Source organism: Procambarus clarkii, chromosome 64 (assembly GCF_040958095.1).
Source record: "Procambarus clarkii isolate CNS0578487 chromosome 64, FALCON_Pclarkii_2.0, whole genome shotgun sequence".
Taxonomy (NCBI): Eukaryota; Metazoa; Arthropoda; class Malacostraca; order Decapoda; family Cambaridae; genus Procambarus; species Procambarus clarkii.
In genome coordinates, this window is record NC_091213.1 from 14287980 (window position 1) to 14313815 (window position 25836).

At 45.6% G+C, this 25836-nt stretch overlaps 2 protein-coding genes across 3 annotated transcripts in view; one reads left to right on the plus strand and one right to left on the minus strand.

Annotated features, from left to right (window-relative positions):
- The window catches only part of LOC123769016 (carbohydrate sulfotransferase 3-like), a 243026-nt gene that overhangs the window by 210090 nt on the left and 7100 nt on the right, over positions 1-25836 (plus strand). The gene's annotated exons all lie outside the window — the stretch shown is intronic.
- LOC123769078 (lachesin) overlaps positions 1-25836 on the minus strand; it is a 216021-nt gene that overhangs the window by 178179 nt on the left and 12006 nt on the right. The gene's annotated exons all lie outside the window — the stretch shown is intronic.

Genomic DNA, 25836 nt, shown 5'->3' on the forward strand with positions numbered 1-25836 from the left:
TGGCTTTAGTGGGGGTCCATGAGGGGTCCTAGCTTGACTGGGGGTCCATAACGAGTCCTGGCTTGACTGGGGGTCCATGATGGGGTCCTGGCTTGACTGGGGGTCCATATGGGGTCCTGGCTTGACTGGGGGGTCCATGAGGGGTCTTGGCTTGACTGGGGGTCCATGATGGGGTCCAAGCTCAAGTGGCAGGTTAGTATTTACGATATTTTTTCACATATCTTACAAATAATAATTTAAAACTGGTCGATTTCTATCAATTAAAGCTCAAAAAATAATACGAGAGTTCGATCCCATCCCACTGTCTCTGAGGGGAGTCCAGGGATGAAGGACCGGTGGTAGCGGTTGTGGCTGACAGTCTGCTGGTCGCGGGTCGAATCATCAAAGAGATGCAGCTGATTTTCACACTGATATATATCACTTTAGTGTGATTTCTATGTGTTACATTACTAATAACCTAATGAGAAGAATAACAGTCAAATAATAACAATAACAGCAATAATATAAATAACAATAATCATAATTGTTCTTAAATTTCAAAACTTGGCATGGAAATCAAATTAATAATATAATATTTTACATATGTCCATTTTTAAACTGAGTGGACAGTTTAAATTCAAATCCAAGGCCAACCGTCTCAACCGCTCCCGGCCCGCCATCTTGCCACGTGGCTCGGAGAGCATTCACAGTTGGCCAAAGGCGGCGGGTTTGCTTTTATTCGTTATTTGACTCTTTTTCAGCCCCTTTTTTTTAATCCACTAAATAAATCTGCTTTGTGATCGTGATGTGATATTTATTGTATAGATTTTTATTTGTATATTTTTGTGTATTCGTTGTTTTTTCATTTAGTTATGTCAAGATCGATCTTTTGGAGTAAGCCAGTGAATGTTTGGTGTGTCTGCTCTGTCTGGGTAGCTGAGGTATGTCTGCCGTGGTGCATTTGGGTCTGCTGGTCATTTTTTTTTATTATTATTTTCTACCACAGACGTGGCCACACATTTACAATGCTAACCAGCATATATACATTTTCTTCTGTCCTCCATGGGCAGGGTTAGAGATCAGTTAAACATATAGTTCAGGGATTTATTGAACAACTCCTGGTGATGGTACTGCTTTAGCTGCTTCTGAAGTTGTTACACCGTTAACGTCACTAGATGGGGTACCCCGGTAATACCCGGGTCTTCCCTGTACCCATGCCCCGGGTCGCCCCCTCCCCCACAGCACCCCAGACCCCCCCCCCCCCCACCGTCCACAGCCACCCGTCCCATTACCTTCAACAGCCAGGTCTGAATAGTCTGATAACTGGGCATTCAGTGGTGAAGTGTGGGAGATCATGACCCAGTTCCTGCTCAGTTTGCACCTGGAGTGCTCAGGATTGGGAGATGCGTCACTTGTAGCCTCCTGAGCGCCTGACGGCTGAGTGGACAGCGCTTCAGACTCATAGTCCTGAGGGTCCGGGCTCGATCCCCGGTGGAAGTGGAGACAAATGGGCAAAAAGTTTCTTTCACCCTGATGGTCTTGATCACCTAGCATTAAATAGGTACCTGGGAGTTAGACAGCTGCTACGGGCTGCTTCCTGGGGGGGGTGCAACAAAAAGGAGACCTGGTCGAGGACCGGGCCGCAGGGACGCTAAGCCCCGAAATCATCTCAAGTTAACCTTAAGATAACCTCCCGCAGGGAACGGTAACCCAACCTGATCCTGGCAACCACTGTGTCGCACAGTCTGGGTCCACGTTTTGTGCTGCCCATAGATATAGGTTTCAGATCTGTACAAATCATAATTTATTATACTGGTGCTTTCAGGTCGTTGGGAGTCAGTAATTTCTTTCCTATCAGACCTGAGTGTTTGGAACAATGTAGTTTTGACAGCAGAAATGGAGATATCTAGATCTAATTCAACTTCATCTTTGTTACATGCTGATTTGACTGCAATGTCTGTCTCACTATGATGGGTAGTTGATGGAATAGATAATCTTAATCTATGGACAATCAAACCTACATTTCAGGAGTCGTTGATTGTCGATTGATTGTCGTAATTTGAGTCAATCCTACTTAAAGAGAGGACTCGGGAGGGGGGGGGGCTACTCCAACCACTCCATGACCCTCGCCATACAATCACGAACCACCATACAATTGTTCGTGAGGCTGGACTCCAGCGCCTGGGCTCCAACCCTGGCAGATAGACCGACAGTGTCTATCTTATATAGACTGTGGACAGCTGAGAGCGGCAGTTGATGTATCTCCTGACCTCACACATGATGTAGAGTCGAGGACACCTAGAACACGCACACACACACACACACACACACACACACACACACACACACACACACACACACACACACACACACACAGATATGCTTCTGTTTTTTTTAAATTTTGATATGATAGAGCCCAGTAGGCTCACGAACCTGTACATTAGTTGATGGACGGTTGAGAGGCGGGACCAAAGAGCCAGAGCTCAACCCCCATCCTCTCCCCCCCACCCCACACACACACACACACACACACACACACACACACACACACACACACACACACACACTCACACACACACACACACACACTCACACACACACACACACACACACACACACACACACACACACACACACACACACACACACTAGAGTCCGTCGTCACTCTGGCCAACAGGAAACGAGCATCTAAAGCGTGTTCTTACTTCATGTTAAGTGACTGCCGGTCAGTGTGTCTAGCCTAATGTGCCGCAGTAATACTCACCTAGTTGTGCTTGCGGGGGTTGAGCTTCGGCTCCTTGGTCCCCACCTCTCAACTGTCAATAAACTGGTGTACAGGTTCCTGACCTTATTGGGTTCCGTCATACTTGCATTTGAAACTGTTATGTGTGTGTGTACTCACCTATATGTACTCACCTATATGTGCTTGCAGGATCGAGCATTGACTCTTGGATCCCGCCTTTCTAGCTATCGGTTGTTTACAGCAATGCCTCCTGTCCCATTTCCCTATCATACCTGTGTGTGTGTGTGTGTGTGTGTGTGTGTGTGTGTGTGTGTGTGTGTGTGTGTGTGTGTGTGTGTGTGTGTGTGTGTGTGTGTACTCACCTAGTTGTACTCACCTAGTTGTGTTTGCGGGGGTTGAGCTCTGGCTCTTTGGTCCCGCCTCTCAACCGTCAATCAACAGGTGTACAGATTCCTGAGCCTATCGGGCTCTGTCATATCTACACTTGAAACTGTGTATGGAGTCAGCCTCCACCACATCACTTCCTAATGCATTCCATTTGTCAACCACTCTGACACTAAAAAAGTTCTTTCTAATATCTCTGTGGCTCATTTGGGCACTCAGTTTCCACCTGTGTCCCCTAGTACGTGTGCCCCTTGTGTTAAATAGACTGTCTTTATCTACCCTATCAATCCCCTTCAGAATCTTGAATGTGGTGATCATGTCCCCCCTAACTCTTCTGTCTTCCAGCGAAGTGAGGTTTAATTCCCGTAGTCTCTCCTCGTAGCTCATACCTCTCAGCTCGGGTACTAGTCTGGTGGCAAACCTTTGAACCTTTTCCAGTTTAGTCTTATCCTTGACTAGATATGGACTCCATGCTGGGGCTGCATACTCCAGGATTGGCCTGACATATGTGGTATACAAAGTTCTGAATGATTCTTTACACAAGTTTCTGAATGCCGTTCGTATGTTGGCCAGCCTGGCATATGCCGCTGATGTTATCCGCTTGATATGTGCTGCAGGAGACAGGTCTGGCGTGATATCAACCCCCAAGTCTTTTTCCTTCTCTGACTCCTGAAGAATTTCCTCTCCCAGATGATACCTTGTATCTGGCCTCCTGCTCCCTACACCTATCTTCATTACATTACATTTGGTTGGGTTAAACTCTAACAACCATTTGTTCGACCATTCCTTCAGCTTGTCTAGGTCTTCTTGAAGCCTCAAACAGTCCTCTTCTGTTTTAATCCTTCTCATAATTTTAGCATCGTCCGCAAACATTGAGAGAAATGAATCGATACCCTCCGGGAGATCATTTACATATATCAGAAACAAGATAGGACCGAGTACAGAGCCCTGTGGGACTCCACTGGTGACTTCACGCCAATCGGAGGTCTCACCCCTCACCGTAACTCTCTGCTTCCTATTGCTTAGATACTCCCTAATCCACTGGAGCACCTTACCAGCTACACCTGCCTGTCTCTCCAGCTTATGTACCAGCCTCTTATGCGGTACTGTGTCAAAGGCTTTCCGACAATCCAAGAAAATGCAGTCCGCCCAGCCCTCTCTTTCTTGCTTAATCTGTGTCACCTGATCGTAGAATTCTATCAAGCCTGTAAGGCAAGATTTACCCTCCCTGAATCCATGTTGGCGATTTGTCACGAAGTCCCTTCTCTCCAGATGTGTTACCAGGTTTTTTCTCACGATCTTCTCCATCACCTTGCATGGTATACAAGTCAAGGACACTGGCCTGTAGTTCAGTGCCTCTTGTCTGTCGCCCTTTTTGTATATTGGGACCACATTCGCCGTCTTCCATATTTCTGGTAGGTCTCCCGTCTCTAGTGACTTACTATACACTATGGAGAGTGGCAGGCAAAGTGCCTCTGCACACTCTTTCAGTACCCATGGTGAGATCCCATCTGGACCAACAGCCTTTCTAACATCCAGATCCAGCAGGTGTCTCTTGACCTCCTCTCTCGTAATTTCGAACTCCTCCAAGGCCGCCTGGTTTACCTCCCTTTCTCCTAGCACAGTGACCTCACCCTGTTCTATTGTGAAGACCTCCTGGAACCTCTTGTTGAGTTCCTCACACACCTCTCTGTCATTCTCTGTATACCTGTCCTCGCCTGTTCTAAGTTTCAATACCTGTTCTTTCACTGTTGTTTTCCTTCTGATGTGACTGTGGAGTAGCTTTGGTTCGGTCTTGGCTTTGTTTGCTATATCATTTTCAAAATTTTTCTCTGCTTCTCTTCTCACCCTGACGTACTCATTCCTGGTTCTCTGGTATCTCTCTCTGCTTTCTGGTGTTCTGTTATTCCGGAAGTTCCTCCACGCCTTTTTGTTCAGTTTCTTCGCTTCCATACATGCCCTATTATACCATGGATTCTTCTGTTGCTTCTCGGATTTTTCCCTTTGGGCCGGGATGAACCTGTTTACTGCCTCCTGACACTTTTGGGTAACATAGTCCATCATACCCTGTACAGACTTGTCTCTGAGGTCTGTGTCCCAAGGTATTTCACTTAGGAAACTTCTCATCTGTTCATAATTCCCCTTTCGGTATGCCAGCCTTTTGATTCCTAGTTCTTTTTGGGGGAGATAAGTCCTAGCTCTACCAGGTACTCAAAGTTCAATACACTGTGATCACTCATTCCCAAGGGCGCTTCCATCTTAACTTCCCTTATATCCCATTCATTTAGGGTAAATATCAAATCAAGCATTGCTGGTTCATCTTCTCCTCTCATTCTTGTTGGTTCTTTGGTGTGCTGGCTTAGAAAGTTTCTTGTTGCCACGTCCAGCAGCTTAGCTCTCCATGTTTCTGGTCCTCCATGCGGGTCTCTGTTCTTCCAATCTATCTTCCCATGGTTGAAGTCTCCCATAATTAGTAGTCCAGATCCATTCCTGCTAGCAACAGAAGCTGCTCTTTCTATTATGTTAATGGTGGCCATGTTGTTTCTATCATATTCCTGTCTAGGTCTTCTGTCATTTGGTGGTGGATTATATATGACTGCGACTATAATTTTTTTCCCTCCATTTGTTACAGTACCTGCTATGTAGTCACTAAAACCTTCACAGCCCTGAATATCCATCTCCTCAAAATCCCAGCCTTGTCTTACCAGCAGAGCTACACCACCCCCACCTCTTCCTTCCCTCTCTTTCCTCATAACATAATAGTCCTGTGGGAACACTGCATTTGTTATCGTTTTCGTGATCTTTGTTTCTGTGAGGGCTATTATGTCTGGGTTTTCCTCTAGTACCAGTTCTCCAAGCTCATTTGCTTTATTTGTAATTCCATCTATGTTTGTGTACATCGCTTTGAGGCTCACTTTCTTCTGTCCCTTCTCAAATCGCCTCCTTGGTGAGTGTTCTGCTGGTGGGGGAGGCTGTTCCATGGGTGTGAGGACCTGTGAGGTGGATAACAGGGTCTCAGAGGATACTGGGATGAGGTGTGTGTGTGTGTGTGTGTGTGTGTGTGTGTGTGTGTGTGTGTGTGTGTGTGTGTGTGTGTGTGTGTGTGTGTAATCCCCCCACTTGTATGCGCAGTAAAACACAATTTAAAGCGCGCTGCGACTCTGTCAAGAACAGACGAGACTACATTAGTGAAATTAATATTCCCACGTGTGTGAAGTCTGTGGTGGGGAGGGGAGGGGGCGGTGGTGGGATTGTGGGAAAGGGAGGTGGGGAAGGGGGGAAAGGGTGGTGAGGGAAGGGGGGAAGAGTGGTGGAGAGGTGGGGAAGGGTGTAGAGGAGGGAAAGTTGGTGGGGAAGGGGAAAAGGGTGATGGGGAAGGTTAGGTTAGGTTAGGTTAGGTAGGGAAGGTTAGGTTAGGTTAGGTGGGAAAGGGTCAGGTGCAGGGAAGGGTGAGGAGGAGGAAGGGAAAGATGGTGGAGATAATGAATCTTCATTTATAAAAAGTACTGAACTAGATAACATTAATGTATATCCAGGATTATATCAATTAGATAACATTATAATTGATAAAATTGGTGATTGCTATAAAAGTATGTAAACAAAAAGTGTTTGGGTCGCATACAGCAAGACTGAAGGAATACTCATTCACTTAATTATCTCACCAGCTTATGGATCTTTGTCAAGTCAGAAGTTACGGGCTACTCATGCCCGTGCCACCTCTTGGGTGGCAAAACCCTCATCAATCAATCTGTCTAGTCAGATGATTGATTGATTGATGAAGATTAAGCCACCCAAAAGGTGGCACGGGCATGAATAACCCGTAAGTGGTGGCCCTTTTAAGCCATTACCAGTATCAATAGATGATACTGGAGATATGTGGAGGTGCGACTGCGCCCTGCGTGACGGGAGATGTCTCCCGTGTAGTCAGATGTAGGGTATAGGGTATATATCTAGAGTATATAATCCCAAACTCTTCACGGTGGAGACATCTCCCGTCACGCAGGGTGCAGTCGCACCTCCACAGATCTCCAGTATCAGCTCTTGATACTGGTAATGGCTCAAAAGGGCCACCACTTACGGGCTATTCATGCCCGTGCCACCTTTTGGGTGGCTTAATCTTCATCAATCAATCTGTTATGCCCTTGATAATGTGGTGAAGCACGACAACGTTCGCAATTTTATTTTCCTTGATATATATCCCAATTATATATCTGTAATTGAAGAGAGAGAGAGAGAGAGTATACTCTCTCTAATTATACGAATCCTCAGAACACTTTGAATGACCGTAAACCAGTTTAAGATATCTCCCTCACTGCCATGTAGGTCTCTTCCTTCCTAATCAGTGAGGTATGTTATCAAAAGCTTAAATAAAGTCCAGATATAACATGTGACAATCGTTTCAGCTATCGATTGTTGCCACTGTGTTTGATAAGACTGAGAGTAAAGGTGCTAAACAGGCGTGACCATTAATCATGCTGTGAGTGCATTATTGGTGTTTGTAAATGATTGGAAGACTTGAGTGAGACTACGGAGAGAAGCAGCTAAAAATTAAAAGGGAATTGAGAGAACATAAGAACATAAGAACATAAGAACAAAGGTAACTGCAGAAGGCCTATTGGCCCATACGAGGCAGCTCCTATTCTATAACCACCCAATCCCACTCATATACTTGTCCAACCCGTGCTTGAAACAATCGAGGGACCCCACCTCCACAATGTTACGCGGCAATTGGTTCCACAAATCAACAACCCTGTTACTGAACCAGTATTTACCCAAGTCTTTCCTAAATCTAAACTTATCCAATTTATATCCATTGTTTCGTGTTCTGTCCTGTGTTGATACTTTTAATACCCTATTAATATCCCCCCGGTTATGTCCATTCATCCACTTGTAAACCTCTATCATGTCACCCCTAACTCTTCGCCTTTCCAGTGAATGCAACTTAAGCTTTGTTAATCTTTCTTCATATGAAAGATTTCTAATTTGGGGAATTAACTTAGTCATCCTACGCTGGACACGTTCAAGTGAATTTATATCCATTCTATAATATGGCGACCAAAACTGAACTGCATAATCTAAATGGGGCCTAACTAGAGCAAGATATAGGTTGAGAACCACACCAGGTGTCTTGTTACTAACGCTGCGATTAATAAATCCAAGTGTCCGATTTGCCTTATTACGAACATTTATGCATTGATCCTTTTGTTTTAAATTCTTACTAATCATAACTCCCAGATCCCTTTCGCAATCCGACTTCGCAATCACAACACCATCTAGCTCGTATCTTGTAACTCTATCATCATTACCTAACCTCAGAACTTTACATTTATCAGCATTAAACTGCATCTGCCAATCCTTTGACCGAAACGTGGATCGTGAGAGAGACGAAAACAGTAGACAAATAAGATATTGTAGAGAAGTGGCCAAGACAGAAGAGAGAAGTGCAAGAGGAGAGAGCAGCGATCAAGAAGGAAGAGGGGGAGGAACTGGTCTAGAAGAGGGGAGGGAGAAACATGAGGGAATCATGAGAGGGGAGGCAGCTTCCTCACAGGTCATGTTGTCCATCATCACACACCTGGCTTACGCTTCTTGCCACCATCTTATTTCTAGTTTACTTCTCCGCCTGTACCTCCCACCTGTACCCTCCGCCTGTACCCTCCGCCTGTACCTCCCACCTGTACCCTCCGCCTGTACCCTCCGCCTGTACCTCCCACCTGTACCCTCCGCCTGTACCCTCCGCCTGTACCCTCCGCCTGTACCTCCCACCTGTACCCTCCGCCTGTACCTCCCACCTGTACCTCCCACCTGTACCTCCCACCTGTACCCCCCACCTGTACCCTCCGCCTGTACCTTGTGAGACATGCGGTACCATGTCTTCGACTTGAAAATGGTCCAGGACGAACCGAAACGTCGTCGTCCCTTCACCTTCTAGTGTGAGGTCTGGTCAACATGCCGTACCATGTTCGATATATGTAATGTATGCTTAGGGGTGCCTTCTCGCCATGCCCTGTGACTGGGGGAAATGGTGCCCTGAAGCTACATAAACACCCTATACCCCCCGAAGTGGCAAGGGCAGTTAGGGGACAGCAATTACCGTGAGTCATTAGCGCACCTGGTAATGGTGGACCACGTGGACCATTTGTCACCTTTTGTACCTCATTGTTCCCCTCTGATATAGACCCTTCTTCCCTCAGCCTCTGACGTCTCAGTGACTTCCTCCTTTTATATTATTCATTTGATACCTCCCTCCATTGGCTTCCCCTCTAACTTCGTTCGGTACCCTCTCTCTCTCTCTCTCTCTCTCTCTCTCTCTCTCTCTCTCTCTCTCTCTCTCTCTCTCTCTCTCTCTCTCTCTCTCTCTCTCTCCCTCTCTCTCTCTCTCTCTCTCTCTCTCTCTCTCTCTCTCTCTCTCTCTCTCTCTCTCTCTCTCTCTCTCTCTCTCTCTCGCTCTCTCTCTCTCGCTCTCTCTCTCTCTCTCTCTCTCTCTCTCTCTCTCTCTCTCTCTCTCTCTCTCTCTCTCCCCCCTTACCTCTATATATATCCAATTGTTCTCTAATGGGTTCCCACTTCTGTTAATTTTCTTCCAGGTCCCCATTCTGCCCCATCATAATGTCCTATGCATAATGTCCCCCCATCCTTTCTCCTCCACAATGTCCCCCATGCTGTCCCCACCATAATGTCCCCATATTCCCCCCACCATAATGTCCCAGTACATCCTCCCCCGTCACCCATCATGTCCCATAATCTATTCCCAGGACCCATCAGAGCCACGGACTGCAAGACAGAGAGAAGAGCGACTCACAGATCATGTTGCAGCCCGCATCAACCAATCATTTTCCACTTAACTTTGCCTCCCCCTAATTCTCTGCCTATTTCTTCTACATTGGTCGTCAATCCTTCTGCACTCAAGTGTCCTCTTTCACTTCCTCATTATCTCTCAGTTATACACTGAACAATAGCTATACCTTCCCCTCTACAGCCACTATCTTGAGGTTATCTTGAGATGATTTCGGGTTTTTTTTTTTTTTTTAGTGTCCCCGCGGCCCGGTCCTCGACCAGGCCTCCACCCCCAGGAAGCAGCCCGTGACAGCTGACTAACACCCAGGTACCTATTTTACTGCTAGGTAACAGGGGCATAGGATGAAAGAAACTCAGCCCATTGTTTCTCGCCGGCGCCTGGGATCGAACCCAGGACCACAGGATCACAAGTCCAGCGTGCTGTCCGCTCGGCCGACCGGCTCCGGCTCCTCCATTCCGACTATGAGGGAATGGCCACCTGCCGCGGGACAGAAGCCTCTCCGGTACAAGAATATATGAATATCTTTAATTCAAGATATTTCGGAAGGTCAATTAGCCCATATGAGGCAGCTCCTAATTTATGTCCACTCAAATTCACTCTTATGTCTAACCTACGCTTGAAACAATGAATCAATTTAACGCAATGTTGTTACCTTATTTAATTGTTCCGTAATACAGCAAAATATGTCTTTCCTGAACCTGACCTTTCCACAGTCTGCATCCATCTGTGCAGCCCAGCTTTGCATATTCTGCTGATGTTATCATGTTGATGTTTATCTCTGGTGATAGACTTTAGGTGCGTCCACTCCCATATCTTTCCCTTTCTCTCTGCCACAAACATTAGTCACAGGACCACAGAGCGCCTGACAGGGAAAATAGTCCGAGCCAAGGAAAGATAGTCCGAGCCAAGGGAAGATAGTCCGAGCCAAGGGAAGATAGTCCGAGCCAAGGGAAGATAGTCAGAGCCAAGGGAAGATAGTCCGAGCCAAGGGAAGATATTCTGAGCCAAGGGAAGATAGTCAGAGCCAAGGGAAGATAGTCAGAGCCAAGGGAAGATAGTCAGAGCCAAGGGAAGATAGTCAGAGCCAAGGGAAGATAGTCCGAGCCAAGGGAAGATAGTCCGAGCCAAGGGACTATATATATATATATATATATATCGTGTGGAGTATAGAATCATGTTAATATACGAGTTGCAGAATTATCAACTGGTTTGTCCATGCAATACAGAGTTGTGGCTACACCTATATTAGTGTGAACTTGCGCGTGTAATGGTTTATGTGAGCTTGCGTGCGTGCGTGTGACCCGATACAGATCGAGTAATATGTATACGGAGTATCTGCAAGGGAGCGTATGGAACATCTTCAAGGAGGCGTACGGAACATCTTTAAGGATGGGGAACAGCTGCGACGGTAACCTAACCTTTATTCCTTCAGTCAAATGAGGAGTCAAAAAGGTTAGGTAAGATTTACATTGTCCTCTCGTAGCCTCTCTCTGTCCCACACGGAAATATTCCACTTTTTTCTTGACCTCCTTCGTCTGTGATGTGACCTTTTGTCTCCGACGCGCTCGGAGACGACGAGGGCGAGGCCGAGGGTCAGGCCAAGGGTCAGGCCGAGGATCAGGTCGAGGACAAGGCCGAGAGAAGAGCCCCAAGGGTGAGGACGAGTTGCTTTAAGGTGATACTAATGGTTTGGATGACGCCAAGGGTGATAAGGTTAAGGGTGAGGTAGAAAGCTAGGCCAAGAATGAGGCCGAGAGCTAGGCCAAGGATGAGGCCGAGGGCGAGGCCAAGGATGAGCCCTCACTCACTCACTCGTTAGTTTTCACGCCAATTCATAGTATCAAATCATATATAATACAGTGGAGAGCTTCATCATTCCATAAAAAAAATATATAATTTCAGGAAAACTCGGCTTGTTAGGCAAATCAGGCCTTGCATTCTAGCCCAAATTGTGCGTTTCCTTACTCCTCATGCATCTGTTCACCTAGCAGTTAATAAATACTCGGGAGTGGGCGGTTGTACCCTAGGGAAGGTGTTACACTAACTAGGCCAGCAGGACCTCGATGACCCAAAGAAGCTTCCTGAGTCCCACAATACGACAGTCCCTTTCTTCATTACCCTGGATGATATCTCCCATCATTCTGAATATTTATTTTTATGACAACTAATAAAAGTTACTTTACTTCCTCTCTTATTTAAAAGAAATTCTATATGTGCTCTGTTGTGGGCATAAATTTATTACAGTTTTTACTTCAAGGGGAAAAAATACAGAATTTTAAGTGTAATACCTTACCGTATTTGAGACAGTTACCGCAGCAGTTAAGAGCACTTGGGTGAGGTCGTCGTCGCTGCAGTAATGTTATTTTGGGAGATAAGAACTTCCAGGTTATATATTGACGATAGTTATATTACACAGCATCTTGGCGTCATTCTTTCCCACTCTGACAGTGTTCATGATCCACTTCCTCAATAGTCAGGGTGACTTCCCAGTCAGCCATATTCCCCAACCACCGCCACACCCCTCAACTAACACCACACCTGCCAGCCACCACCACACCTGCCAGCCACCACCACACCTTCCAACCACCACAACATCTCCCAGCCACCACCACACCTACCAACCACCATCACACCTCCAAGCCACCACCACACCTCCCAACCACCACCACAACTTCCAACCACCACAACACCTCCCAACCACCACAACACCTCCCAACCACCACAACATCTTCCAACAACCACCACACCTCCCAACCACCACAACATCTCCCAACCACCACCACAGGAAATTAACCCAACCAAGTGGAAAAGGTTAACGTCATTAGAGCATCGTATAAATAAGGAGCAAACGAAGGCAATTAGCACAGTAGAACTTAAAGAAAGCATGAATGAGCTAGTGAGAGGCAGTACAAAAATGGAAGAAGATGTAGAAGAGAGATGGCAAAGAGAGAAAAAGATAAAAGGCACTAAAATAAGAGGCAGCTTCCCTGGAAAGGAAATATAATAATATTGATGGAAGAGAACAAAGAATGACGTTACAGAACACCTAAAGGCAAAACTTGACAGGCGTGACGAGATACACAGAGCAACCTTGAAGTACAGGAACTGAAGGAATTAAACCTCAAAAGAGAGGCAAGTGTGAATGAGTTACAGAAGATAAATGGGGAAAGATGAAGGGATGGCAACAAAGGAAGTGAGTAGGATAACAGAGGAGAAAAGTAAACAACTGTAGAATGTAACTGAGATTTGAGGAATAAGACCAGACAAAACCATTGCTGAGGCAGTACAAAGTGCTGTAGAGGTAATATGCAACCTACCAGAGCCAGAGGGAGACACGTGGTAAGGAGAGAGAAAGACCAAGAAATGAACAGAAAATATACAACAAAATTCAGGCCTGAGATGCAACATTGGAAACTTTGCATTTCTGTAGGCTAAGTAGGTTTCAGAGAGAAAGAAATCGCCTCATGAAAGTTATTTTAAGGAAGAGCAACCCAATTAAATATATAGTGGCAGAAAAATGATAGTTGAGAATGAGGAAACGTACCATGCAGTGTCTATTAGAAGACTATGTATAAGGAGGATAACGAGGCAGCAAAGACAGTGAGTGAGCTCGTACATTTCAATGTCTGCAGATGACACAAAGCTGATGAATGCAAAAAACAGAATTGTACTCCAGGACGTTACAAGAGTACCTAGCAATCTCTTGGAGAGGTCAAACAAATTCAATCTCATAGGTGTAAGGTAATGAAGATGGGAAAGGGAAGACCAGAAGACATCTACACCATAAAGGGAAGGAAACTATAGAAATCGGAGAGTAAAAACTTGGAAGAGGATATAGTTCCATTACAAACACCAGAGGCACACATAAACAGGATATCATCAGCAGCATATCGAACGCTTGCAAATATAAGAACGTCATTTAGAAACCTAAATCAGGACTCCGTCAAGGCAATCTAGACCAATACAGGAACAGTCAGCACCAGCATGGAGTCCACACACCTTATAAAACCAAAATTGAAACTGTCCAAAGGTTTACAGCAAGATTTGTGTCAGAGCTAAGAGGGTTATGATACGAGAATAGATTTATAGAACTAAATTTCACAACCTTGGAAGATAGAAGTAACAGAGGGGATATGATGACAACATATAAAATACTGAGGGGAATAGATAAGTTGAACAATGATAGCCCTCTTCAATTTGAGAGAAAGCAGAACAAGAGGACACAGACTTACGCTGTATCAAATGGCAAACCAATTTATTACAATGGAAAAAAATATCTGAAATCCTTGTTCTGTATCCATGTTTTGCTTCCAGTACATAAATGACAAATTAGATTAAAGAACAAACAACATAGTGTGAAGACTAATAATAATAAACAGCAGTTTCCCTATGACTCTGTAATACCTCTATACCTAAAACAGCTTAGCATTAACGAAAAGACCTACCATTAGTATTTAATAATAAACACATAGCTATTGATACGGACAAATCTCTGTAACTAGCCTGGTTGATCAGTCCAGCAACCAGGAGGCCGGGTCGACGACCGGGCCGCGGGGACGCTAAGCCCCGGAAGCACCTCAAGGTAGGACACTATAATTATAAGGTGTGCAGGATTGATGTAAATGAAATAATCTCCGTTGAGGTCTGATAAAGACATTTCGTGCCAACTAATCCTTTTTGCGCTACCACTCACAGGATAAGTATGGGTTGCACAATAGACTTGCCGCCTACGGTGGCAACTGTCAATCAAAACGTGGAAGCTGGAAACGTAAATGAGACGAAAGTACGTAAGGAAATACTTACGTACCCTGTATGCAGTGACAGAAGAAGTAGTGGAAGCCACCTCTACCCACAACTTTAAGGCCAGATTCGACAGTGAATTAAGGCCAAATTCGAGAGTGAATTAAGCCCAGATTCGAGAGTGAATTAAGGCCAGATTCGACAGTGAATTAAGGCCAGATTCGAGAGTGAATTAAGGCCAGATTCGACAGTGAATTAAGGCCAGATTCGACAGTGAATTAAGGCCAGATTCGACAGTGAATTAAGGGCAGATTCGACAGTGAATTAAGGCCAAATTCGACAGTCAGACTAGTTCAATTGTAATGCAAAAGGTTCAAGAAGGGAAGAAGGCGAAGCATAAAGAGCTATATTTCACTCCCTCGTAGGCACTGATTGGTAAGTGCCACCACACCTACCAGGCACCTCCACACCTCCCAGGCACCACCACACCTCCCAGGCACCTCCACACCTCCCAGGCACCTCCACACCTACCAGGCACCTCCACACCTTCCAGGCAACACCACACCTCCCAGGCACCTCCACACCTCCCAGGCACCTCCACACCTCCCAGGCACCTCCACACCTCCCAGGCACCACCACACCTCCCAGGCACCACCACACCTCCCAGGCACCTCCACACCTCCCAGGCACCTCCACACCTCCCAGGTACAAAATACCCTGCAGCTAGCATCATGGAGCCGCCGTGAACGAGGGGGATCGGCCTATAAATAAAGTCTAACTGGAGCGATAACAAGGTGGTGTGATTCTGGCTTTTAAGATGATGAGGACGAGCAGCCCATTGGCCGCCATCCCGCCACTTCCCCAATAAGCCTCTCGCTACCAGATCCTCCCACTGCATAAGTGGATATCCTCCGTACACACCACTTGCTTAACATCACTCTCAAACCCCCTCTTCTCCTCTCACGGCTTCATTCTGTTCACTTAACCTCTCTTCTGTAGGTGGAAATGCTGTGTGAGGCTAAGATGCCCCCCATTGTTGTGTTTCCTTTCCAGACCAAGTCATTAGAATCGTCTCTCAATCTCCGCTGGTGGATCTGATCAAGATTATCTCCTCCTCGAGGTTATTAAAGTTGAAAACTGAACTGGCAGGCTTGGCCATGCTATTAGATCCAACTCTAAGTGCCTGTGTGTTATTTGTAATTTTTGTGCTATTTTTTCCCCCGATTGTCTGCTTCCATTGGTCTTCCTTGGTGTTATTGAGGCTACTTCTATCTTCCTTCTCACGCTGCGGGGGTTAAAATGGAACGCTTCGCGAAGCTGGCAGCCAAGAGTTGAGAGACGACACGTGGCAGTTATGGAACACAGTTGGCGGGTGTGTGTTAGTGGCGGCGGTAACTACTGGTGGGTTTTAGTTTTGTTGGGACACCGAAAGGAATGCAATTGACGGCGTCCACTCCTTGTCTCTGTATTTTCTTGAATTTGTCTCTGTGGTTCTTGTGCTTATTCTTGTGGCACGAGTGTAGGTGTGAACACACGCACGCACGCACACACACACACACACACACACACACACACACACACACACACACACACACACACACACACACACACACACACACACACATTGGAATGCATTAGGCAGTGATGTGGTGGAGGCTGACTCCATACACAGTTTCAAGTGTAGATATGATAGAGCCCAGTAGGCTCAGGAATCTGTACACCTGTTGATTGACGGTTGAGAGGCGGGACCAAAGAGCCAGAGCTCAATCCCCGCAAACACAACTAGGTGAGTACACACAGGGGCCTGACGGCTGAGTGGACAGCTCTCGGTATTCGTAGTCCTATGGTCCGGGGATCGATCCCCGGCGATGGCGGAAACAAATGAGGGTGGCAGGAACGCCCTCTACCTCGTGCCCTAACCCAGTCCTACCTCTCCCCTCCAGCTCTGCCTCGTGTCCTCACTCTGCCTCTCACCCTCCTCACAGCCACCCATCACAGCTGGCATTGCAGCCATCTCACAGTTACAACCTACACCAGTAGAGGCAAATAGAGAGGAATTCCCTGAGAATTCTGGGTGTCCAAGAAGAGTCTCAAGGTATGGCACACAAACGCTGATGGAGTTACAAACAAAGCAGAAGAAATAAAAGAAACGGTTAGTGAACTACAGCCTGATGTAATTGCAATAGTGGAAACGAAAATAAACTGTATGATATCTGATGTAATATTTCCAGAGGGGATACCAAGTAATAAGGAGAAAAAGAAAACAAAGACAAGGAGGGGGAGTGGCAATCTTTGTGAAAAGAAATTGGAAGTTTTGGGAACTAGAAAATTAGGATACAAATGGATACACAGGCTCCATCACTGGGACTCTTGACAGCTGATGGGAAAAGGATAGTGGTCCTGGCAATTTACAATCCCTCAGCAAACAACATACGACCCCAGACAGGAATACGATGACAACAACAGACATAGATGAATCATAGAGAGCATCAACCGTGGACATCTTCAAGAGGAAACTAGATTTATTCCTCCAAAGAGTGCCAGACCAACCGGGCTGTGGTGGATATGTGGGCCTGCGGGCCGCTCCAAGCAACAGCCTGGTGGACCAAACTCTCACAAGTCAAGCCTGGCCTCGGGTTGGGCTTGGGGAGTAGAAGAGCTCTTAGAACCCCATCAACCAGGTATCAACCAACCAGGTAGCAGCAGCAACACAGAATGAGAGACATAGTGCTAGTCATGGGGACGACCTGAGTCTTGGCCCAGATCGTAAAACTGTTCTACAAAACAAGAAATTCACGTTTTGTTCTATTTGCAACACAAAAGAACTTCCGAAAAGTGTAGAACACTAACCAAACACTAGACCTAAATGAGCAATCCTTGACCTCACATATGAAATCTCAAGCCTAATTTAGTACATATATGTACTACGTTAGACCTAGGAAACGTTAGGTTTAGGTGCTAGTCTTCTTTCTCAGTGGCAATGAGAACACAATGTGGAATTTTTAGTCCAAGTCTATAGTTTGTGCAGCTATCCATAGTTTATATACGTAACTGCCATTCGAGAATGACAAGTTGTGAAAAAAATTATGATGACCTGTATCCTCCTATTAAAGATTTTAATTAGTTATATATTATTTTGATTTAACTGTGAAGAAAAAAAGAATTTATTTTGTTTACTTAACATTTACCTCATACCCATCCTGGGTGGGAATTTTGGGCCTTCATAAATAAGTGGCTCTTCCTGCTTAATATGATGAAAATAACAGGATCTTCGTACTCTTTGTACTAACCAAACATATACTGACAGAGAACATGACAATTACACTGTAGTGTACAGAGACAGGCTGAGTGATTCCTTGGTGCCAAGTCGGTTTATGGACAAATCGTACAAAACACTGTTCGACAAAACTTGAATTTTGATTGTCGCTAACCGAATATACCTTATAAGGTTGGGATGTAATATGCAGGCGATGAGTCACAATAACGTGGCTGAAGTATGTTGACCAGACCACACACTAGAAATTGAAGGGACGACGACGTTTCGGTCCGTCCTGGACCATTCTCAAGTCGATTCTTGGGATGTAATAGCTTAGGTTTAAGCTGTGTAAAGTTCAGATGGACTGGGTTGGGTTGGTTATATAATCTGTTAACATGGTACAAGTATAACATGTGACTTGTATCCGCCATGTCTACTCTGAAGTAGATCCCTTCTCTCTCTCTCTCTCTCTCTCTCTCTCTCTCTCTCTCTCTCTCTCTCTCTCTCTCTCTCTCTCTCTCTCTCTCTCTCTCTCTCTCTCTCTCTCTCACTCTCACTCTCTCTCTCTCTCTCTCTCTCTCTCTCTCTCTCTCTCTCTCTCTCTCACTCTCTCTCTCTCTCTCTCTCTCTCTCTCTCTCTCTCTCTCTCTCTCTCTCTCTCTCTCTCCATTTCCAATAATAGTTTTTTATATATTTAATTACCGTTTTTTATATAATTTAATTCCTTTTCCGTGCCTTTCCACTTCATCTAACTCCAATTTCCCCATTTTTACTCTTATCTCATTCCTCTTTTTCTTTTCCTTCCATTCCCCCACGCCCACGGCGCCTCCTCCCCCTCGCTCCATCAAGTCTATGACCACTCATCCTTATCGATCTCCTGTGGAATTTCTCTGTAAACAGCACACTGTGTTTGGATGGATTCGTTTTGTGGGTAGATCAGTGTAGGGTGAAGGTGTCGTCCCTGGTCAGTGTAGGGTGAGGGGTGTCGTTCCTGGTCAGTGTAGGGTGAGGGTGTCGTCCCTGGTCAGTGTAAGGTGAGGGTGTCGTCCATGATCAGTGTAGGGTGAGGGTGTCGTCCCTGGTCAGTGTAGGGTGAGGGTGTCGTCCTTGGTCAGTGTAGGGTGAAGGGTGTCGTCCCTGGTCAGTGTAGGGTGAAGGGCGTCGTCCCTGGTCAGTGTAGGGTGAGGGGGTCGTCCCTGGTCAGTGTAAGGTGAGGGTGTCGTCCCTGGTCAGTGTAGGGTGAAGGGTGTCGTCCCTGGTCAGTGTAGGGTGAGGGCGTCGTCCCTGGTCAGTGTAGGGTGAGGGTGTTGTCCTTGGTCAGTGTAGGGTGAGGGTGTCGTCCATGATCAGTGTAGGGTGAGGGCGTCGTCCCTGGTCAGTGTAGGGTGAGGGTGTCGTCCATGATCAGTGTAGGGTGAGGGGTGTCGTTCCTGGTCAGTGTAGGGTGAGGGCGTCGTCCCTGGTCAGTGTAGGGTGAGGGTGTCGTCCATGATCAGTGTAGGGTGAAGGCGCCACAGTTAACGTTGTTCGGTGTCCCCAATCAGTCAGTTTACTTACTTATTATTCACCCTATACACACCCCGTGGGCAGTGGCTGAAGGGGTTACAGAGGCACATAATGGTTTCAGGAACTGAACCCCAACAGTTCATTTAGCTAAACAAGTTGTCGGCTATTATCATAAACCTGAAAAAATATCATCAGCTGTCTTAGACATGCAGCGAGAATGGATCTGAAAGTCGGTTATGATGTAATTTTCAGCCGCTATAGTATCCTTGCATCAGTGCAATTGAAATTCACTGCAAACTTGCAACAGCACATATTAAGTGAGGCAACAGAAGATTTATTTCCCATGGAAAATGGCTAAAATATATATATATATGTATTCAACCACAACCAATCATACATATATCAAACCCGAACTTTAGACAATTCAATGATCCCATGATAATGTTGCCAGGCCACGTTTTCTATAAACCCACAAACCCATTTCCAAAATCATTTTTGACGCAATTCTTTTCTAAATTTAAACTTAGCCGATTTATATCCGTTGTTTCAGCTCTCGTGGTAAGCTTGTGGCCACTGAGCCACTTGCCACGAGTAAAGTTTCCTTGGAATCAGTTTACACAACCATCACTCCTCTCTCTCTCTCTCTCTCTCTCTCTCTCCCTCTCTCTCTCTCTCTCTCTCTCTCTCTCTCTCTCTCTCTCTCTCTCTCTCTCTCTCTCTCTCTCTCTCTCGCCTCTCAATTCAAGTACTCATTCCTTGGTCTTCTTCTCTGGTTTATTGGAACTATATTACGCTGAAATTTATAAAAATTAAATATTCTTTACTTATCACATTCCACCAAGGTTTGCTCCAAAGGTGGAGTAAACTTCCTTCTTTGGGATCCTAGGATTCCAAAGGTGGAAGCTTACTAGGTGCCTTTGGAATCCTTCCTTTTTTAAGGGGTGTTCGTGGCTCAGTAGGTGGAGCGACTGGCTACTGTTCTATTATATATTGTAAGGCGGTGTATATAAAATACATTAGAAGGTGGCAGGATGGTGTGTTCCCTGTGGGTGGCAGGTGGCCACAGTCGTCCTGTACCCAAGGCAGTGCAAGCTTCGGACCATTGGGTCTAACTTTCGTGCCTTTGCACTGACTACTTGCTAGTGGAGATTATTTGAAAAGATGAACTCAATAGTGATTTGGCATAGGAAGCAAAGTGGATTTCTTTTCCAATCTCAGCACTTATTTCGGGTAATGCATTCCGGTGCTGATATTCTCATAAAGTTCTGATCCTCCATTTGCGAGGGGGCCATTCACCTAGCCACGGGCTCCCAATCGGCACATCTCCTGTGCCAGGTGAGCACAACGGGCTCACCATAGCCCGTGCTGCTCGGAACTTTTTATTCCGAGTTGCTGACTCTAAAACAACTTACAACTCCCCCAATCTCAAGTCTTCTTTTGTACTTGTGACGCCAATTCCTTCCGTTTAGGCGTGGGCACCGGGTCCCCGGCTCTGCTACTTGTGTATATGCTAAAACAATTCGAAATACCTATTGTTCCTGGTGCTGAAGACTCGGGCAGCTTTCCGAATGGATGGGATTTCACTGTGCGGCTTTTTTGCCAGTTATAGGATGGAACTCGGGATCAACAGGTTGGTTTCTACAGTAATTATTACCTTTTTTTAATAGCCTCACTTAGTTTTGATGTGCTCAGTGCCAATGACATCGCTTTTGTGGGGTTGGTCACGTTACTGTAAAAAGAAATTGGCCAATACTTCTTTCATCTCTTCTCTCTCTCTCTCTCTCTCTCTCTCTCTCTCTCTCTCTCTCTCTCTCTCTCTCTCTCTCTCTCTCTCTCTCTCTCTTTCTCTCTCTCTCTCTCTCTCTCTCTCTCTCTCTCTGATCTCCCTCCTCTTATATCCTCCCATATTCCTTTCCATTTCTGTCATTCTCTCCTCCCTTTCTTCCCTTCTCTTATCTAATCCCTCTCTCCTCTCGAGTTTCTCTCTTTTTACCTTTCCCTCCCCTCTCCCTCTTTCCTTTTCCTTCCCCCCCTCCTCTTCTCCAAATGTCCATCCTTTCCCAACTCTCCCTACCTTTCCATTTCCTCTCTCCTTTTCTCTACATCCCATTACCTCCAATCTCTTCCCAACCCACCTCCCCTCTCCCAGTTCCTCCCTTATCTCTCCACCCCATCACACTCTTCCCCTATAACCCCTCCCAACCCAAACCCTTCACCCCTCTCCCTTCCCACCACACCCAAACTATCCCCCTACCACTACACCCCAGACCACCCCCTATAATCCCATACCACTTCCTATCACTGCTCCCCTACCACACCCATTTCTTCCCCCCCTCTATCACACCCTTCCCTCTACCCCCCCCCCCTTTCCCCAAACCCCATCTCCCCCCCTCCTAACCCCTCCTAGCCAGAAGACTGGTGAGAGAAGCAGTATTGAAAGGAAGAAGATTTTTGCCACGATCCATCACTGTCTTGGACGCCGCCGACTTTTGCTATAATTCCCTTGAAGTATTTCTCCATTCTTGCCCCCCTCTTCCTCCTCCCCTCCCCCCCCCTACCATCCTCTTCCCTGCCCCCTTCCCCTCTCCTTCCTCGCTAGCCCTCCAATTAAACGCTCCCTTAGCTTCCCCACCTGACCCCATGCCATCCCACTCTCCCTTTCCCGCTAAAATTGGAAAAGGGGGTTCCATACATCTCTCCTCCAAACTCCTTCTCCCTTCACAAAATTCTCTCACCTCCTCCCGTTCTTTAAGTTCTTATTCCCCCTTCCCTTCACCAAACCCCCTCTTTCCCCCTCTTTCCTTTAAATCCCCTCTCCCACCTCCCCCCTTCAAACCCCTTCTCCCCCTCCCTACCCCCCTCTTCCCCCCGCTACCCATCCCCTTTTCCTATCGTTTCCCTTTATCTTTCCTCCTCACAATACCCATTCCCACCTCTCCCCTTTCCACCTTTTCCCATTCCTCCCTTTTCACCTTCCCATCCCCCCACCCCTCTCTCTCCAAACCTCTAAACCCCCCTTTCTCCCTTTCCACTACGGCAACCCTTCCCCATTACCTACCCCTTACCTCTTTCTCCCTACTCCTCCCCTACCCACAAACCCCACGGATCCACCCTTCACCTACCCCTTCCCTACTGTTATAGGAAGCACTCATAGACCCCCCTGCACCTTGTGCCCAAAATAATATATATATTAAATTTCACATCATATTTCTACAAACCAGATTATTTTGACACAAACATTTGCATGGGTGCTCCAGCCTATGTTTCGCTTTTGGATTTTTTTCCTTCTTTATAATTCATGGTAAGATAATTAATTTTCCCCAGAGGAGTGTTGTTGATCGTGGAGTTAAAATATATTGTTTTGTTAGAGGATAACAAGTGGATGGAACTTGGGGGTGACGTCTGTACAGCCATCACTCAGATGGAAGTGTGGTTGTGTCTGGCCTACGGAACTGGATCACTGGTCATGTGGGCTGTACAGCCATCACTCAGATGGAAGTGTGGTTGTGTCTGGACTACGGAACTGGGTCACTGGTCATGTGGTCTGTACAGCCATCACTCAGATGGTAGTATGGTTGTGTCTGGCCTACGGAACTGGATCACTGGTCATGTGGTCTGCACAGCCATCACTCAGATGGAAGTGTGGTTGTGTCTGGCCTACGGAACTGGGTCACTGGTCATATGGTCTGTACAGCCATCACTCAGATGGAAGTGTGGTTGTGTCTGGCCTACGGAACTGGATCACTGGTCATGTGGTCTGTACAGCCATCACTCAGATGGAAGTGTGGTTGTGTCTGGCCTACGGAACTGGGTCACTGGTCATGTGGGCTGTACAGCCATCACTCAGATGGAAGTGTGGTTGTGTCTGGCCTACGGAACTGGATCACTGGTCATGTGGGCTGTACAGCCATCACTCAGATGGAAGTGTGGTTGTGTCTGGCCTACGGAACTGGATCACTGGTCATGTGGGCTGTACAGCCATCACTCAGATGGAAGTGTGGTTGTGTCTGGCCTACGGAACTGGGTCACTGGTCATGTGGGCCACTCTTCTAAACTAGTCTGATGTAATTAAACCATTTAAGGTATAAACTGCTTATGTTTTGCTGCAACATGGTATACTCAAATGCCAAGTATAATATATTATACTCAAATAATATTATTATATATAATGACAGTGTCAGACCAGGGAGGAAGAATTGAAACAGGAATTTCCTCAAGTACTTTCGTATTTCATAAAACATCTTCAGAAGGGTGAAGATGGAGGGACACTTTTCTGGAGATGTATTATTAAATGCGAAAGTACTTAAGGAAATTCCTGTTTCAATCCCTCCTTCGTGGTCTGACACTGTCACATTTTTCATCACGTGTTGATGAAACGCGTGATGTTTCTGACTTTCCAACAAAAGGACATTATAAGAGAAATTAAAATACAAATCACATCCAAAATGAAAGGAAAGGAACCCATAGGTTACCACAGAGGATATGTATAAACACCAGAGTCCAGGATTAATAAAGCATTTGCGTGTCCACTGAAGAAACCTGTACATCTTTCCTCAGTCATAGTGGCTTAGTTTGTATATGTTAAACAGTTTACGAGCACTAAAGTACTAAGAGGTTGCCCATAACGATAATAATTTAGAGTCGAGTACGACCTCGCAGCGTTTCCAAACTCGTAAACTGTTTAATACAACGTCACCATGATGGAAGAAAGATGTATGAAGTCAACGTGTAAATGCTTGATAAATCAAGGCCCGGCACTTGTACCACAGTATATGACGCTAACACTTCTGCCGCTCGCTTACAGAATGGGTTTGGAGGTCCATAATCAACAAACACTTCCAGAAACTTAAAACTTGACACAGGCCTTTCCATTTCTCACTCAGGAGACACCGGCGAAATAAATGTACCAACTTCTGTAATACTTCTCTCGCTTGTATATACTTTAACATAAATAAGAAAATAAAATACGGAGTGTCTTATATATGAGGTTTATTTGCTAAGTTGTTGCGAAGTAATTCCTCTTATCGTGGACAAGAAACTATATATTCTTGTCGAGGTCTCAATAGGCCAATTACTGACCTTAGATGCAATTAGGAAGCAAAAACGACATTGAGGTTTTAAAAGGAGATCTACATGACCTCCACACATGGCAAGAAGACTGGAAAGTGTTTTATAATATTGAAAAATACAAGATCTTGCATGTAGGGCATCACATTGCACATCACAACTATCGTATCAACACTTCTACCATGCAGCAGCTTAGTGAAGAAAAGGACCTAGGAGTTAAGATCCACCAGTCATTGACAGATGCACAACAAGTTGCAGTAAAAAAAACAAAGCTAACCAAACCTCAGGAATAATTAAACGAACTTTTGACTTAAGGCGGAGCCGGTCGGCCGAGCGGACAGCACGCGGGACTTGTGATCCTGTGGTCCTGGGTTCGATCCCAGGCGCCGGCGAGAAACATTGGGCAGAGTTTCTTTCACCCTATGCCCCTGTTACCTAGCAGTAAATAGGTACCTGGGTGTTAGTCAGCTGTCACGGGCTGCTTCCTGGGGGTGGAGGCCTGGTCGAAGACCGGGCCGCGGGGACACTAAAGCCCCGAAATCATCTCAAGATAATCTCAAGAAGGCAAAGATAATAGTTGTTCAACTGTGATAGTCACTTGTGCACCGCCGTCTGGGCTACTGTAACCAAGCGTGGATATCTCATGCAGACGAGGAGTCACAATAACGTGGCTGAAATATGTTGCCCAGACCACACACTAGAAAGTGACGGGACGACGACGATTCGGTCCGTCCTGGACCATTCTCAAGTCGATTGTGTTACTGATAGGTGAACAGAGTGACCAAGTGGAGAGAAACGAGTCCAACCGTCTCTGTCTTGTGTGGAAATCGGAATCGGGACCCTCGGTTGTGAGCCGACGACGTAGACCATTGTGCTATTTAAATAGATATAATAAATAAATATCGCAGACAATAACCAATAACAGTATGGAAATATTTTAGCTACCCATAAAAGAGCAAGCTTCATTTTCTATATACAAATATCCTTTCAGAGAAAACAGCAAAGTGTATTAGGGTTAACTATAACTTATGAGAGACATTAGTTAACTTGCAGGGTGCAGACCATTCACAATATTTATTAATATTCAATAATATTTTATATTATTGAATATTATATATACACAATATTTTAATAATATTCACAATATTTATTTTCACATATTTCCCGTATGCTTATTTGAACACACACAAACTTATAACCGTGTTGAACTATTATATATATATATATATATATATATATATATATATATATATATATATATATATATATATATATATATATATATATATATATATATATAATATATATATATATACACTGTATCCCTCTTGCTTCTTGCTTGTCTACAACGAGAAGCAAGGT